This window comes from Neopelma chrysocephalum, unplaced genomic scaffold, assembly GCF_003984885.1.
Source record: "Neopelma chrysocephalum unplaced genomic scaffold, ASM398488v2 Primary Assembly neopelma1_189, whole genome shotgun sequence".
Classification (NCBI taxonomy): domain Eukaryota; kingdom Metazoa; phylum Chordata; class Aves; order Passeriformes; family Pipridae; genus Neopelma; species Neopelma chrysocephalum.
In genome coordinates, this window is record NW_020897851.1 from 1,622,342 (window position 1) to 1,641,368 (window position 19,027).

Genomic DNA, 19,027 nt, shown 5'->3' on the forward strand with positions numbered 1-19,027 from the left:
CACTGTCCCTGCCAATCTGAGCTGGGTGAGGGGCTCCAGGAGGTGTGCTGTTATAGTTTTCCCAGGCTGTGACTGACAGCTACTCTGGGGCTTCCCCATGTGGGCTCCAGAGGCTGCCATAAGGGATATGACACCACCCCACCTCTGTGAGGTTAGACCCATCCCTTCCTTCCCCCCCTCAGTTGGTTCTGACCCAATAATAACTAATCTGGTGTCTAACACCAGCTCAGTGCCAGAGCTTCTCTTCTCATATGCAGTCACCAGTCAGTGGGACTGGATGTAAATGCTGGCCACACGTCCTTAGGTGCAGCCTGGAAGCTCCATACTTCGATCTGTCCCCTGAAGGGCCGCCCTGCTCACACAGAGGTGACTAACATAGAATTTTGTGTGGGGAGAATTCAATATTTTTCTAGTAAGGACAAAAGAAATTTCTTATTGTGAGGGTGGGGAGGCCCTGGCACAGGTTGCCCAGAGAAGCTGTGGCTGTCCCATCCCTGGAAGTGTCCAAGGCCAGGCTGGACAGGGCTTGGAGCAACCTGGGCTAGTGGAAGGTGTCCCTCTCCATGGCAGGGGGTGGGACTGGATAATATTTCAGGTCCCTTCCAACCCAAATAATTTTGTGGTTCTATGAAGTTTGATTGCAGAAACATAGAATTTGCTGTAACCCTCTACTGAAGCATGAGCATGAACACTTTGCCATCCTTATGGACTGAGATCTAAAGTTCTAGAAGATGTGCTCTCACTCTGTTGTCTCTCATAATCACATGCCTATCATGCATTAGTGCTACAGCAGATATGCAATGAAGTAATGCATACTGAAAGACAGCAGAATAATTTTAAAGCTGTTCAGGTTAAATAAGTTATTGCTCTCTGACAAATTCTAGTCATACTAGCAGTTGCCCAAGAGCAGGAACAAACTGTATACATTCGTTGAAAATAAGAATTAAAGCAGAACATTAAACCTGCTCAAGAACACTGAGAACAATGGCAGCTGCTTTGGCCTATCTTTTAACCCTCACTGGTATGCAAATATTAAAAACAATTTTAGTCTTTTTCGTGTGGCATTTCTAAGCAAGTCAGCCTCATATCACTGCTCTTGAGCTAGATAAATATGATCAACCCCCACTGCAGATGGAGGTGCTATATTAAAAACACCTTTCTGAAGTCTCCAAGTATAGGGAGCCTGAGGCTCAGAGGGCAGGGGCCCAGGCCAGCAAAATGCTCAGCATCAGCAGGGAACACACCTGGGCCCCACAGCTGATCCGCACAACACCTTGCTGTGTACACCTGCAGGTGTCCTTGTTCTGTGACCCGACTGCCGCGGATTCCCAGCACTCTGCAGAGCACTAGAGCGAAACCCTTTTCCCCTTGCCGAGGCACAGCGGCTGTAAGGAGTGCGAGCGTAAACCGACTAAGTGCAATCTCCTTTTACCCAGCAGTGCCAGCTCCTCATAGCCCCTGGGCTCCCTCGGTCTCACCTCCCTGGCCCGTGCCCGGGCCCGCACCGCGCCGAGCCGCGGGCAGCCTGGGCTCCGTGCACAGCAGCGCTCACCGGCCCATGGCCAGCAGGGGGCGCCAGCGTCCCGGCCCGGGCAGCGGAGCTGGGACCGCTGGGGGGTGAGCCGGCCCTGAGGGCGGGGGGGGAGAGGGACCGGCAACGGGACCGGCACTGGGACCGGAACCGGCACTGGGACCGGGACCAGGACTGGGACTGAGACTGGGACCAGCACTGGGACCAGGACTGGGACTGGCACTGCCACTGGGACCAGGACTGGCACTGCCACTGGGACCAGGACCGGCACCGGGACTGGCACCGGGACCGGCACAGAGCGGGGACTGGGACCTGCACCAGGACTGGCACCAGGACTGGGACCGGCCCCAAGCGGGGACTGGCACCAGCACGGAGCGGGAACCAGCACTGGGACCGGGACTGAGCACGGACCAAGCGGGGAGTGAGATGGGCCTGGCACCAGGACTGAGTGGGGACTGGGACCCAGCTGGGACCAAGCTGGGAATGAGCGGCACCGGCCATGCAGGCAGTGGGTCCTACAGGCACACACACACAGTCAGACTGCACATACTGACAGCATCTAGGGACAGCACACGCTCACGTTAGGGCTGAAACACCTGTTTCACAGCCAGTGTGTGGGCTAGAATTGCATATTGGCCTTTTACTGCATAATACAGACCTGTACCCTGGACTTCAATTAGATACAAGTATTATTTTCTCTAAAAAAACAGGCTATTATCTGATCTATAACCATTCTGGACACTTCTAACAGTTTTATTTCATACTGCTACTGCACTTCTACTTGGTTTTGCATTTTTAATTCAAACTTTGTTGAACCCCTGTCTGAGAATCAAGAGAGAAATGGTTTAATCCTTCTGTAGTACAAAATGGGAAGAATGCCTGAACTGAGAAGGTGGGGAACTACTGAAACCTTTGGGAGCAGGTCTCTCTGTTGTAGAAGTGGGGCACACAGTACAGCTGCATCATAGCAGAGGTTTCAGGGCCCCATGTAGGCTGGATCTGCACGTGGAATAAAACATAGCACGTGTCTCAGACTGGGTAACCAAGCGGTGTCCCCCTCTCAGGGAAAGGAGTGGGCAGGCACTGCTCCTGCTGCTGTTCCTGGAGTTCATACTGCCTCTCTAATGCAGTACTCGACTACACCATGACTGGTGACAATTAATCAAATGTTAATATACCCTACAAAACTCTTTGCAAACTTCAGTTGAAATACCCAAGAACATTTTATCCACTAAAATGCTGAGATACAGCTAAAATGTGGAAACTGCAGGCCTTTGGGTTATTCAGGCCACATGAGCTGGCTCAGGGAACAGACTGTGAAGGACAGACTTGTACCGAGCACGTTCTCTCCGTTTTCAAGAGACTGCTGGGGGTAGGCTTGGCTTTGGCTCTACTGTGTGAGCTGAATATTCAGTACGTCTAGAAGGACAAATCGGGCTGGGAAAAAAAGAAATGCAAAAATGCAGGAAGTCCTTGTTTTCCACTTTTTTTCCCTGTCTTCCGTTTTAGCTGTCTGTATAAGAGAGAACAAGGGAGTAAGACTAGCTTGAGAGCTGCGTTATGGACACAGGACACTGTGTGTCCTGAAGTGCACAGTATTGGGGAATCAAGAGACAGCCTGAGGTGAGCAACTAATGATGGATTTCGTGATGAATTCAGGTTATCAACTTCTGATCTGGATGGCAACACCTGAATTTGGAATATTTAAATCCAGAATTAAAATTGCATTCTACAGATAGGAATGAGGTCACGGTACCTTGCTGTAACTCAGCTTTCTGTATTTCTAACTAGCAATAACAAAATTTGCTTTTGTAAAAGACAAGATCCTCATATAAAGGCTTCAGGGAAGTACAAGTGGTTGTTCCAGTAGCATAAAAAGGGCTGTGACAGTTCCATTTCTACGCTAAATAAAGAAGTGCTCAGAAGCTCTTTTGAAAAGCTGTCCACCCCACTTTTAACCTTGATCAGTTTACAGCATCTAGGGATGCACCAAGTTTTACAGCACTTAACTGGCTTCTATTCAGACTGCTGCACAAAGGCTGTGCAATACTATGTAGTTGAAGCATTAACCTAAAACTACCTTTGAGGCACTCCAATTCATTATCTGTGTGGAATTAAGCTTGGAGTAAAATAACATCATAAGAACAGAGTATGGGAACAACGTGTTGGGCCAAACTCAGTTCTTGACTTTCAGGTAAGTAATGTACTACAGATCCACTTGCAATTGTTTTAAAGCATACCTTAAAATTTTTGCCCTGTGTTCATTAGAGGTACTTTACTACCATACGAAGACAGCTCATTTATAATACAGCTAAGAGGACAAATTCCCAGCTGACACCCTTCCCTGGGAACAAAATTCTATTATAGCCTATTTCTTTCAGGCTCCAAGCTATCTAAGAATGCCGCTTTGCTTTCAGGTGAAGAGGACTAAGAGAGTACGAGGCCGGATGCATTTTTAAATTTTATTTATACTTTCTACAAAGCTTTTTCTGCACTACCATTACAGACTTATGTGTTTACACTTCTAAGGCATATCCAAATATTTCTTACTTTCTAGGTGTGTAAGTGTGCTAAAACCATTGAAGTAGTTGGGAAGCATCAGCACTTACAAGTTTTCCTAAGTTATACTAGATCTAGTTATACTAGGTCTTACAGAAATTTATAGCAAATATAGTTGGCTTCTCTATAATCACATCTAAACAAGATGGGATTTGTATCATCAAAATAGTATAGAAAGAAGAAACCACACCCCTGAGAAACCTAAGAAGTCCCACAGAAAACCCATAGCCTTGTTTGACAGTTTTTGAATGACTAAGCTTTGTGCATAACAAACATGCAACTGGCCTTGTCTATCAGAAAGATTTAGAAATAATTTAAGATTAGCACATGTCTAACTCAGGCAACAGAGCACCATTCTGGTTTGCAACTGCTGCTTTAAAATTGTCTGACTGCTCAGATCTCATCCCTAAGCTGCATGTTTTACAACGGGAGAAGGAGGGAAAAGGGTAAAAAGAGTAAAAGCTTTCCTCAGTCACTGCCAGGGCACAGCAAGGGCTGGCTGCTCACTAAAGGATGAAGAGCCAGGAGCTGAACACCATAGCACAGGTGTCAGAGGCCTCCAAGGTCCAGGCCTCCCCCAGCACCTGAGCAGGACAAAGAAGAGAGGCCCAGAGGCTGTGGCCAGGTCTACCAAGGCCACATCACCTGCCTCGGCAGACAGACCCGCCTGGCAATCCACTGACTGTGCAACCCTGGTTACTGTCACTAGACCTGACCCTGACCCGTGGACTGAATGTTCTGGCTGGACCTTATCAACAGCAGCTGCCCTGATGCTCTGGTTGGCCCTGGCTGCCACCCTCAGCCCTGTCCTGTTCCCTGCACACAGGTGTCCACTCAGGTGCTGCACTGGGAGGCCCCTGCCCGGCTCACCTCCTGCTCCTCTGTCCTTCAGTGAGCCCCTGGACTCATTATTCTCTGCTTTACTCTGAGCCTCTGGACGAAAAGGGAAACTTGGATATGTTTATCTGTATTTCTGCCCAGAGCAGGTTCATGACAAGCATCCCACAGCCATTAGGCCTGACTGGCTGAGACGTGGGGGGAAATGGCCCAGCCTCGGTGTTAGGAACAGTGTGGAGTTCACAGGGACATTCATTACAAATGCCCTGCATCTGAGGCCTCATGCTGTGTCCTAGCTGAGCCCCAAGTGAGTGGGAAGGGGCTGACAGCATTCTCACCACCACAGCAGGTTATTGCACTGGACTCCAACAGCAGGTGACACAGAGGTGGCCAGGCATGACAGGTACACACAGCAGGAGGCCATTAAAGACATTGATCCAGTCACTGGAATGAGATGTTCCAGAGTAATTATGATTAACTACAGGGTTTACTTAAGATCAAGGGATCAATATGCAGACAGACAGCTTGGGAGGAATGATTTGGCGGCATAATGAGTTTCTCTCTTTGTGACACTGAGTGCTGAACTCCCAGTTCTCATACAGTGGAAGAAAAAACCCATGTTTTCAGGTAAGTAAAGCCTTCCAGGTTTGCCATCCTTCTGAGGATGCATGCAGAAAATAAAGGCTGTGGAGGAAACAAAATGGATTCAAGCAATGAGCTTGACTTATTAAGATGTACTGGCTGGGTGTGATGTTCAGTCTTGAAGTTCATCTAATTGAAGAGACCTGATAAAATCACCCAAGTTTAGAACCAGCTCCAACTATCCCATGGGAAGAGCTGGGACAAGGAACAGGAGGGGCAACAGGAATGCTCATATTCCATAGCAGGTTCTGGGGGGAACATAATGAAAACAGAATTAGCGTGCTGGCCAATACTGAAACTATTTCCTCGGCCATGGAACTACACTGCAGTTAGGGCAGGGCAAAAATCAGGATTACTTTTGAAAATGGCAAGGATGGTTTTTTTCACTTATGCAAGGTTCTGGAATCCACAGCAGTGGCTTGAGGTTAATCCCACTAGAAAGTGCTGAATCATGGTAGTGAGCTACTATGACAATTGTGAAGTTATAAAATGGTTCCGCATTTGTAAAAAACTATTTCTTTTGTTGCAGTTTACAACTAGTAAGAGTAACTCAGGAGATAATTTCTGAGAGCAACCAGAATCCAACCTGCCCTTACTTAGCCTGTACTCATAGTCATGAATGTTCACAGAAGACAGACATAAAAATGTTTTAATTAGGGATATATCATTTCACCAGCTTTCTTCAAGTCCTTCTACTCCTACTAAAAACAGTGAAGTAAATATGCCTCGAGTTTCATGATGCTGCAGCTTTGCTTAGCAAACATCTCATTTTCTGTAATGGAGTATATACCTACTTGGAGTTCAAGATTAAACAATCATTTACTCTAAGTGCTATGTAGTGCAGACACCTTCTTCACATAGTTGAAGATGCTTTATGAAATAAAAGCAGAAAGCACACAAAGAAATAGTGAACACAGAACATGAATGATCTGTATAGTCCAAACCATACAGACATTTTGTTTATTGCTTTGTTTTACAAAGATTGCAAAAATTTGTCATGCTCCATATAAGAAGCTTTTCCTCTCACTGACTTGGTGAGATGTTAAGAAGGTGACATAAATGATTTTTTTAGTCTCATAAACATGACTTGCCAACAAAAAAGTTTGTTCTACATGAGGTACCAGTGGATCAATAGGTAGAAGGCTGAAAGGAAATGTAACCTACCAAGGAATAGACACATTTTGCAGGAACAATGTGTTGTTATTAGGTATAATTGGGCAAATGGTGGTGTGATCTTCAAAGCCTCATATTCCCTTGAGTACATTATCCAATTAGGGGGAAGGTGCATTAGCTACGTCTTGCTTTATTGTACTGCTGAAGTGGAGAGCAGGTGTGAGAAAACAAACAAGTTTGTAATCCTTGCTTGCTTTGTAAATCAGTTCTTAATCACTCTGGCTCTTATTTCCATACAAGATCTAACTTTTTGATATTTATGAGAGCAACTAGGCAGCTCCCCTTTTGTGGCTCAAATGAGTAGCAGGTCCAAGAGGCTTTTAATTCCTAATACTAGTACATGTGGCTTATCCAGTTCTTTTCTAAATAAGCAGGTAAACACAGCACCCACCCTTGACAAAATAAGCAGAGATCAACAGCCCAATTTCTTGCAACCCTAGAATTACTTGCAGTGAGCAGGTCTTACTACATGAGGATGAAAGCAGAGTAGCATTTCAGTCTGTGTCCTGGGAACGCCTAGCCCTGTGCCCAGTTCTGACCCTTCTTTCTTGATCCATCTGATCAGTATGCTAAATTAAATCAACTGGGGTTGAGCAGTCCCTACAATTTATTCAAGCAAGAATATGGAGTGGTATGGATAGGAAGAAAGAATGAGACTGTCCTTTCAGTGGTTACGTGCAATTAGATCTGATTATGGTTAACAGTAACACAGATTATGCTGGTCTAAAACCAGCTGCCCCTATTCTACCCTCTATGCCTCCAGCTGTGTGACTGTGCTCTGTTCCTTGCACCAACAATTAGTTCTAAAATTAGTGAGTTTCTTGAACCAAGAAAAAAATCTGAGAACTATCATGAACTGCTGCTTAGTTACAAAGTCACCAATTGAGTATTTTAGTTTTTTCCCCAGTCTTTCTGCTCCCCTAAAGGCAATTTGTTCACTGTGACAGATGCCTGGAGGAAAAATGCTCCCCTGCCAAAGAACCCAGGTGGAAGTATATATGTCACCTGACCAAATAACTCAATCAAACTTCTTTCTCTGTTCTTTAGTGGCTAAATTAGGAAGTCAGAGTGTTCTTGTTTTCCAGTCTGAGACGCGAGACTTAATTTAAAGACATCTTGTTCAGTCAGAAACATCTAAATGGTCATTGATTGTTTTTCCCTAGTTGGATATATGAGTCTCTTTAAAAACACAAACTGTGTGTTATTTGTGCTCTGTCCCTGTTGGTAGACAGGCTACAGGGTTTGTGCCAACATTACTAGAATAAGAAAAATATGAGTTTGAACAAGTCAAGCCTAAACTCTTACACTCCTGAGAACCAGGAAAATTGCCAATGAATTGCAATGAAGTTGTACTTCGAAGTAGCTTCAAGGACCCTGGAGAAAGCACATCTGGTTGGAAAACTTCCAGCATCGTTGGGATGCTGAAAATTCAATAACACAAGGACAATACTAATTTATTAATATTAAAGATTATAGAATAGCTATAGCTCCCCTTTGCTTCACTGGGCTCTGAACAGCACAGCAGCACTGGCAGGTACAACCCTCTGAGCCGTGTTAAGGAAACTTCCCTGTCCAGTCCTCCAGGAGCCCCTCTGGCAGTTGTGCTGGCACCCCCTGAGCTGGCACCCAGGCCCTGCACAGCTGCTCCCCTCACACTCACAGTCACACTGGGATTCCTCACCAGCTCCACCTCAGGTTTCCTGTAGCACAGAGTCAGATGCCCTGATCCTAGGTGCAATAACTAACAAAGTAACAGCTGGAGCTTGGTGCCTCTGAGGAGGGACCCTGGACAAAGGAACCCTTGGGCTTTTACACCCTCCCAGTCTAAACAGGGGAAAATGTGGGTTAGTGGCTCCTGCCATGTCCCCAAGTGTCCCTCTCCTGCTTGTGCCCAAAGTCTGGGGGTCACTGGCTCCTGCCATGTCTGAATGTCCCTCACCTGGTTATGCCACAGGACTCTGGTTCTTTGCTATGCAGAAGGTTGGCAGTTCACAGCCTCTTGCCTGGGGCTCTCACCCCCAAAGTTCAACCTGCAGCTTCACTGCAGCTGCCCCTCGAGCCACCTGCACCCAGTGGATTCCTCAACACCAGTACCTCCCTAGCTCTGTCACCTGCTAGAGCCACCACAGCCCAAATCCTGGGAAGCAACACCGACGAACAGAGGAGTTGCAGTTGCCTACCAGATACAAAATTTACTCCAGACTGGACCAGAAACAATTAATAGACTATTTCCTAGGCAAGAAAACAAACAAACAAAACCCCATCCTATACTTCTAGCCTCATGCTACTTAACTTTTATCTTAAATTTTTTTAAAAAGCAAATTCATCCACAATGTAACTGCATTGAAATTATTGCCTCAACTTCACCCGCAATTCAGCCTTGAACCTGAAATCAAGGCAGATTTGACAGGACGAAATTTGATTCTGCTGGGCTACAAAACATTGCTGGTGCCAATTTAAAACAGAGGATTTACCAACTGCTGTAGCACTTAAAAGACAGTTTTTTGAGAGGAAACTTCTTCCAAGGTCTTCTAAGCTTCATAAAACAGTTATTTTTTTTAGCATCACTATAAAGAAACCTTCTTTTGAGACTAAATACCAACTTCATTTGATCCCTCCCCCACCCCCAAATATCACAGCAAAAATAATGGGCAGTCACTTCATGAGACATTTGTTTATCTCACTGTCTTTGAAGAATGGATGTGATCAAGGACATCAATATGTTTTCTGAAGCAGATAAACATTAAATAACCAAAGACCTTTAGCAACCTCTGGCGATAACAAATAAGATGACACGATATCACTCATTTAACTTCATCTTTTCACTTGGGTTTCCAGGAGACAGCACCTAAATTCTGCTAAAATCACAGACTTATTCTGTGATATAATTTCAAGGGCTAAAGTTGATTCACATGCTATAGTAGGGCTCTGCTTCTGCTCTCATACCCAGGGAGGATGGTATCTGATACCTAGAGGCTGCCACTATTACATGTGTTGTCAGATCTTCAAAAGACCAAAGTGCCCAAGACAACAACTACTTGAACAAATCTGGCTACTTCCTTTGTGTCTAAATGGGAAGGATAACCCTCTGAAAATTTCATCACTTAAGTGTAAATTCATGGTCATTACATTGGTTTTGATTTTTTGTGTTGTCAATTTGCCAGCTGAAAACTCCGAACAGCGGAATTCAGTGGTAACAAAATTTGTAGTCCTGCAGACTGCTAAATTATTATAGTAGGAAGGTCCAAACAATAACACCATGTAGTCTAGATTCTGAAGCAGAAGTCCAAATAAACCATGATTTATTGTGTAATCAGATGCTGTTTTACCTCATGAGGTCCCCAAACTCTTTACTACTGTAGACCACTGACCTTGTAACTAAGTGGTCTGCAGCTACCCAAGGCTAAAAGGACTCAATAACCTTGCAATTTAAGTCTGCTACAAAATGAGCACATTGCACCTGGCTTGACTGGGAAAACTGGCTTCTTTATCCATGCCAGAAAAAGGACTCTTTACAAACAGTTCATAGCTCCTCTGCAACCACTGCTGTACAGGGTCCCAGGCAGCCTGCGTGTCAGAAAGTGCCTCCTGCAAGACTGATCTCGGGACTTGATGCCATTTTACACCTATGCTGCATGAAATGCCCTATTTAACACTAAGGTAAAGTCTACTCTTGGAGTATCAGCCATGGACAGGTTCTAGCCCCCACAAGATACATGCTACATTTTGCTTCCAGAGGGCAAAATTCACATTGCCTGTCATCAACACGGGGGTTTTAGCCCTTTAAGTGGAGAATTCCACATTTTTTGTGACTCCTGCCCACATTTTTTTTCTAAGTTAGGCACTCATCTCACACTGCAGACAGGAAACAGAAATGCCAAATGTAAACACCTTTAAGCAGCTCTCTGCAAGATTATCTCTGTTCTTAAATTTACACAAGGTCTCACACCAGTCTTGACCCAAAAGCCTTAAGCAACCTTTTTACTATTGGAAGACCTGACAGCCCCTGAACATGGGGTGATGTACTTGTAGGCAGAAACGATAAGGGATGCAGAGAACTTTTCATTTTGCAGACTTCTGTGAAGATCTCATGCTTAGATAGATCCTGTCTGTCAGAGAGGTGACAAAAGCATTCAGAACTAAGGACAGGGCAGTACGCTGGGCTGATTCTTTTCACTGCACCATGCTAAAGAGCAGCTGGACCTTCACTGACAGAAGCAAGCCAGAGGTGCGAAACACTTAATATAGCTCAGTTTCAGATGAACTACATAACACGCTCACAGGTGTAGGTATCCTTAACTTAGCATCCATTTAGCAGTGATTTCCAGTTCCCCATTACAGGCTGTGATGACCAACACCATGTACCATCAAGTAAAGAAAACTGCTACATGCCTTCCTCCTTCCCATGCAACTACTTTGCTCTATACCTGGCCCCATGCAGAACTGGAAGTGATTCTAATGAAGATGGAGTTACTGTTTTCCAATAAAAGCATAAGTAGTTGTAAAAGGTCAATCAGATTTACCCTGATGTTGTCTTAGAGATAATTTGTTATTCAAATGACAATGGCACTGTGTTCATTAAGTACAGTTAGTGATCAATGGCACCACCTGCTTATCAGGCAATCCTTGGCATTTTCATAATTTGTCCATACAATAAGACCCAAGCTTCACTTACTCAACATGAGCAGTGGAAGCTCAGAAATAATCACAGATTACTGCTGAGATCTTCCAGAAAGTATTTTAAAAACAGTCTGTCAGCTTCTTTGCCTTGATAAGCTATTTCAAATGTCAAAATATTGGGTCATATTTTTGAATAATAGCTATAGAAATGTAATGTTATGAAAGTTCTAACTCCTCATCTTGCATGATGGTCTCTGAATCTGCCATGGAAATACAGGTCTGAAAGTGACTCCCAGGAGGATTTTTTTACTCTTTCTAGTTGCTTTACTTTTTTTGCAGTTTCTAGATTTGTAAGCATTTTCTAGCTGACCTATAGATCATCATAGAGAAAATTTAACAAAAGGATTGCTTTTACTACTGTGCTTTTCTAATCCCTTTGAAGTCATTCCAATCCCTGCACTCTCTTATACCAAAGTTGAAAATCACTGATGCATTACAGCTGTCTCTACATTCAAGGCTATGAAGACCATCACCAGCCATTCCTGGAGTGCATTCTAGAATTTGATCATACCATTTAGATGCCAATATAGAACATTTCAAACCTGACAGCAGCTCCAGACAAGGAAAAAAAGAAATCTGGAAAAGAAAACTGTTTATCAAAGTCATCAGATATTTGCAGAAAGAATCCTGTGAAATTGCTGATACTTATTATATATATACATATAATGTATAATTGTGTTCTTATCACAATTGGTCACAACAAAGCTTCATTGGAGTCCAATCAAACACGAGTGTTCTATTTACCATTTTCTTGACTTAAATTCGCACATCAGGCCAACTGGGCTTGGTAAATTCTACTTGCTCCCTAAAAAACCCCACCCAAATATAAACAAGAATTTTTACTTCTCTCGTCATGACCTGTGACTTTCAAAGCACATCACAAGCATCAAAAGTCACTGTATCGTATCAGTATTGCTTATTTGTGGACAGGGAACACAAAACTCAGGTATTTACAGTCTACCTAACTTCAGTAACCATCTATGAAAAATCTGACTCTGATTTTAACTACAGTTGGATTTCTGCCTTAATGTGCCACTGACGGTCACAGAGCAATTCAACGGGAGAGACAGAAATAGAATCAGCTGTCCCAGTTCTCAGACTCAACCAAATAACCATGTGGCCTCCCAGCTTGGTGCTTATAAAAATACAACAGCTGCTGTAGTTCGTGTCTGCAAACCATTGCCTAACTACTTTTAAACGCATCTTTGTTCATGTTCAGGTTCAGCTCAAAAGACCCAGGGGGAAGGCAGTGAGAAAAGAGCTGAGAGGCATATAGGCTTTGTGCCTCACAGTCTTCTCAGCAGAAGCAAGTATCAAATGACTCAAGGAACTTTACTCCAGCGCTACATGTTCATTCACTCAGCTTCCCTTGGTATGCATGGAGTGTGTGCCAGCTGGACAGACGTGAAGAGAAATCCACAAGAACATCACAGAAGCCATTTCTAAAAGTCAATACTACTCCTGGTCTCAGCAGGGACCTCACTGACCACATATGTGCCTTCATTGTCCACTCAAGCATGATGTCTAATATTTGGCCGATGGAACAGCTTTAATAATAATCTCCATCCCCAAATGGCAGCTGAATACCGACTGATCCTCACCTCACACTGTTTGCTTGTAAACAAACCCATTAAGCACCAGTGGAAAAGCCTATTGTTATTACAGTGACTATGAAAGTTATAAAGATGCAAATTACATAAAGGTCTTTGTCGTTATGCAGCTCATAGTACAATATCAAAATCATCCTTCTTGAACAACTGGTTGTGGGGATCTTCTTCCTCCCCCTCCAATTTTCTCAGTTGCGCATCAATCTTCATCTCAACGACTGGGCAGGGAAACAGTTCTACACTGACTGCTCTATGAACTTCCCTCATATTAACCAGGTAATTCACTTAACCCACCAAAGAAGGCACTTCCTGACCTGTTGTGCTCTGCACAATGCAAACATCAGCACTGTATTAGATCTCTGGTGGCTTCTGTAGTTAGTCAAGTACAGGCCGGAGCATTTCTCAGTTGACTTCTAGCCACTTATCCACATCTTTGATTCTACCAATCCACACCTTTGATTCCACTAATCCATATCTTTGGTACACTGAAGGCTTGGATTCTAACAGCTTCCAGTTTCACTGGTGTCATTAGTGATGGTTGCAAGTGATGGAAATAAAAAACCCCTAACTATTCTCATTGCCACATGCTCTGCAGACACAGTGGGACTAACAGACAGCACTAGAAACTGTAAACTGTATCACTACTATTTGCTAAAACCTTCCCATAAATGGCCCATGCTGGAATTGGACAGATTCCTGCAGATGTCTTCATCCTTCTGATAATGGCAAGTGACCAGCTTTCTTATAAGCCTTTTCTTATACAGGGGAGGAAATTCTTGCCAGGATAAAATGACTGTCTTCTTTCTTCCACGTCCTTTTGCAATACTGCAGCAAAGCTCACAAATCAACTGTAATCTGGCCCTCAATGTCGTGATGCTGATTTACAGATACTAGAACTCTTGAAATATTACATTTATGCCCAGCACAACTGACATGATTACTCCACCCTCTTGCTTGATCAATCATTTCATACACCTCCAGGTGAATGTAGAGAAGTATGACAGGTGTAGGTGCATATGTAGCTGTATATATATACATTTAGACTTCATTCTAACTCTCTTGGGATAGACAGTTTCAGTTTTACTTTGGTATAGTACTTACTATAAAAGGACTCTGATCTTCACTGTTGCTGTGCTAGAGGACTCTTAAAAATCAGAAGCTGAAAAGATAAAATGACTAATTTTACTGCAGGAAGAATAACATGGTGAGCAAATATAAGCCATCACAAAATGAGCAGATCAAGTAACTTAGTAACTACTAAGACACATAAAGGTACTAAAAAAAAAAAGACAGGAACAGTTAATTAGCAAAACCCAGCATAATATACACACAACCTCACAGGCACACAGAAACACCCGAGGGGAAGGAGCAATACCTGAACTAACTGTTATCTATTTCAACCAGATCAGCCGATGTGACTGGTACCAGAAATTAACTTTGTTAGTTACACCGGATTCCTGCTCAAAATTCCTCTCTGCATCCAGTTCCAGGATTCTCCTCCAGTAGAAGAGCTGTTCTTGAGTGTTGTGTATAGGCAGCTGCCTTGCTGTGGTGGTCCCGCAAGGGCCTGTTTCTCTTCCTTGTTAGATCAACATAGACAATTTAAAGGGAAATCACACTTATATTGCATCCTTAAAGCCAGGCTTGAGGTCACTTTACAGAATAATTTATACAAATGAACAGCTGTCTTTTACAGCAAATGAAAGCAACAATAAGAAATAAAATTCTTTAATTTTAAAAGCTGCTATAGAAATATCTGAATTTTGAGAGGAAGCTGTTCTACAGTCAGGCACAAGGGACAGTTCTGGAACTTTTCATTCTGTTTTCATTCCCTTTTCTTATTTGTGCTCTCTGATTTCCAACCATCGGGCAAGCATCATGTGTGTCAAGGCACCAGGAGCTTTGGAGCCTGACAACTGAACCAACCAGGATTGGCAGGAAGAATATCCAAATATGCTCTGTGCTGATTGCCAGTGAACTGGACAGGAGAACTGGCTGCAAGCTGAGGATTGGTGACTTCAAAATCTAAACATTTTCAAACACTTGGCGCCAAACACTAAATCTCTTACCAACTCTTCTCTTCCTCAAAAATTTGCTCCCTTTCACAACCAATTACTGCTTCTCTGTTGTAATTAGTATGCGTGAGCAGCAAGTGTAAAGGACCAGCACAGAGCAAACACACCAGCCTGTTACTTCTTTCGTTGCTATGGGAAGTAGTGACCTTCTACTTACAACCCTCCAACTGACTTTGCAAATTACCTGACAGTGTGAGTCAAACTTTCTTTTGAAAAGAAGCTGGATGTTTTCTATCAAACCAAATCAAATTTCCCTGAATCTATTCTTGTATTTTGGCAAGGTAAACTGAGCTGTAAATTTGCTTTGCCCAGAGACTAATTCCCCTTTGGAAGTGAACAAGAAGCTCTCGAGTTCTGTCATTAGCACCTGTGAAAAAAACACAGGCTGGGCAGCTGGAGTTTTTTGGTGCCTGGAGGCATAGGGTCTTGTTTGTTTCATTAAGTGACATTATTTGGTTTGAAAGATCCTGGACTGTGCCTGCAACAAGAAACAGGGCACAGTGATACTCTTTCTGAAGATGGCCACTTTCTTTCCAAATAACAGGGTTCTCGACTAAAAAACTATAGAAATGACCCTGCATAAACATTGTGAAGATAATTACAAAATAAAGGAGCACTACAATGAATCCATTGAGATCTTTAATTCCAAACTGCCACCATCCCAGAAGGAACAAAATGGAGTTAATCTGACTCCTAAGTATACAATTAAACCTGTCAAGTTCTGGCTCCATAATATGCTGTTTAATATTGAAAAATCTGTCAGTAAACCAGTATGTGGTATTAATGTCATAGTGCTTTGTATTTGCTTCCTTATGAAGTAATAAAACTATTTAGCCAATACAAGCAACATGTTATTTATACACCTTTTGACAACAGTTTTAATGCTGTGTGGGATACTCCCCTTTCCTTCTAATACAATAGCCTTCCCTTTATGGATTGAAATTGGTGAGGGGAGCTGCGTACGTGTTCCATGTGGAATTTACTCAGTAATTCTATTAAGACCTTCCCCACACAGAAATTAATGTTCTCATCTCATTCAATACTCATTCCATTCATTATTTAAAACAGAAGGCCTACTTTCTCTATATATTAAGTTTCCTCAAAGGATTTTCTATTAGTTTCAATGAATTCAAAAGATTAAGCTTCAACACTTCCATGTTTGCAAAACTCGGAGGCTTCTTTTATTTTAGTGATGTTTATAGCCGTGAAAAGCTGACAGTTCTGGGGGATCGTAAGTCCTTTTTAAGTCCTAAGAGAGACAAACTTTCAGACATGAAAGCTTTTCCTCAGGTCTAAGAAAGGTTTGTATTCCTGAAAGCTTGCCTCCCTTGTAAAACTATACATCTAAAGATCATTGTGGCTGTACCCACTCTGACACTTTGATGTTGTTAAAATCAAGATGAAGAGAAGCTGGAGTTATACCTCTCACAAAAATACAACATATCTTCCTGCAGGGCAAACTACCTGTTGTGATGCAGGAAAAGCTGCATATTAGGAAGGATCACATGGGAAGAGAGTGAGTTGGCCACCTATTACTGATACCCACCTCTGTCATTTCCTGCATGAGTAGTCCAATTCAAGGAACAAACTGGGAGGAGTGATCTAAATAAACTGTGCATTTACATTTTCCAGAGAAAATAAAAGAGCTGATTTGCCTCTATTTCTGTTAGCAAACAAGTCATTCCTAGTTTACAGCACTGTTAACAAGAAGTTCAGACAGAACACCTCAGATTTGCAGCCATTGCAAGAAATACAATTCAGTAAATATCCAAGAGGATAAAATTATTTAAAGATATGAGAGGATAGAAACTACAGTCCCAGTGATAGTGTACACTTAATAAAAATTAATGGAATGCTTTAAGTAGCCAGTGGACGTAATTCTCTCAGTCTTTCGCACAGAAGTAATGTCATGCAAACAACCTTTTAAATGAGAAGGGTGTGTGTCTTGTGAGGTACCGAAAAACCAAGCTGTTTCAATAAAGGAATGCGGAGTGAATGATTCTGATGTCACTTTCTGACTCTACAACTACAGCTCTGTGACAAAGGGCAAGCCACTTAAAAATTCAGCACCTCTCAGTAAACTGATAACAAATGCAATGGCCCTTTAATTCTACACATGAATGTTTTTTTATCTTACAGTTCAAGAACAGAAGAGCAGTTCCCATAACAACTTCTATATTTTGGGATTCCTAAAGGGATGGCCCTATTGAAAATCAGCAATGTACTTCAGCTGATCTCTGACAGTGACCAGAGCAAGGTGTCCCAAGGAAGACGTAAAAATGCAAAAATTTGCCCAGGAGAACTTTCTGCCTGACTCCAGGATGTCGTAGCTGACGAACTGCATGACACAGGAGCGGTTATGTTCTTTAAAATGGAGATCAGACTTGGGTTAGCAGCAGATTTCCTCATTATTCACCTTCAAGGTCTTTTTAGGGACCAACAACTGTGTGCCCAGTGACAGACCCAATGCTAAGGCCCAATTGCTATGAACACTAACACTGAGCTGGGCAAGTGCTCAGCACAAGTGGAGGCCCCAGGCTCCTGCTCATCTGTGGAGAGTGACCCGAGTCAGCCATACAAGCAACAAGCAGGCTGGAGAGGGGAGGAACACAAACCTCAGTCCTCACAGCTCACATGTAAGGGTCTGACTGCTTCTGAAGGAGTTGGCTGCCTCTCAGTTTCTTCATTTAGAAGCCTTTTGAGAAACTGGTGTTCCCTTGAGAATGTTTAAAAGAAAAATAAGGAACTTCATCAACAGAGCTGATGAAGCAGCTCAAGGGACTTGATATACCTGTGGTAAAATACAAAGGACAAAGGGGTCGAGGATCACAGTGGTGCTGAAATGCTGTATTTAGGTGTGAAATGTAGTTGGACATCTCTGTGTAATTCTAGAACATACCATAGACGTACAGGAGGACTGGGAGCCAAATCCTGTGCTGACAAAAGCTCTGGGCAAGTCTGGGGTGTCAGTGGATTGTGACAGACAGAAAAGTACAGCTTGGAAGGCTCTAGAGTTTGAGAAAACAAACTCTCCTTCCTACCCATGAATTCTTTTCAGTGTCATGAGTAATTGTGCAGTGAGGGGGAAGAAAGGACATTTACACTTATAAAATAAACCTCCAGAAATCTTTTAAAAAGAAGAATTACCTGTGGGGAAAATGAAACTGAAAAAAATGTGGCAAAAGAAAAACAAAACAGAATTCTAAAAATAAAGATGGCATGTTAAAAATAGACAGTTTTCCACCTGTGAAATAGGAAAAGGACATTTTTCATGAAAAATGAAGACTCTTTGAGGAGCTTAATTTTAACTTTCTTTCTTTAAACAAAGTATCTACATCAGTCCAAAATAAGACAAAAATAAGTCTAGCAAAGGACTAAAGCTGGCCAGGCTGGAAGTTCTGGGCATTGCACTGTGAATATAATTTTGCACCTGCTGAAAAGCTTTGCATGCAGATGTAGTTGTAACACAGGATTTCATCCCTATTCTCTAAAGGGAGTCCCCAACTCAAAGGTGTCAAGAAGGAGATTTTAATGAGAATGAAAACAGGCAGTTTCCCATTTCATCAATGCCCACCTTAATTTAAGGGCAATATAGTAATATTTTAAACTCAGGTGTCATACCCCAAGAGACCTTAAGGAGTTATTACACCTTGGAAATGCCAAGCAGCTGTGCCCCCTGCATGATTTGTTTTCAGTAGTACTGCATGGAAGAATATCTTAAATAGATAGATGGGTTAAAAACAGGGAGTCTTATTTCTAGTTACAATAGTATAATGCTTTTTGAAGCACATAGCAGCAACATAACCATGTTTTAATATCTAACACTATGCACTCCATATTCTAAAGTACTGTTTGTGGAACCCTATGCCAAGAAAATATGGAATTGTGAGTTGGAAACTGTGTAGTGTCATTCAGAATAAGAA

The 19,027-nt window shown here is 42.8% G+C and overlaps 1 protein-coding gene across 2 annotated transcripts in view; it reads right to left on the bottom strand.

Moving 5' to 3' along the window:
- Positions 1–19,027, bottom strand: part of TMCC1 (transmembrane and coiled-coil domain family 1) — a 111,401-nt gene that overhangs the window by 80,575 nt on the left and 11,799 nt on the right. For both annotated transcript variants that reach the window (XM_027702597.1, XM_027702598.1), the window contains exon 2: positions 14,131–14,188. The gene's annotated coding sequence lies outside the window, so the exon portion shown is untranslated. The remainder of the gene's footprint in view (positions 1–14,130; positions 14,189–19,027) is intronic.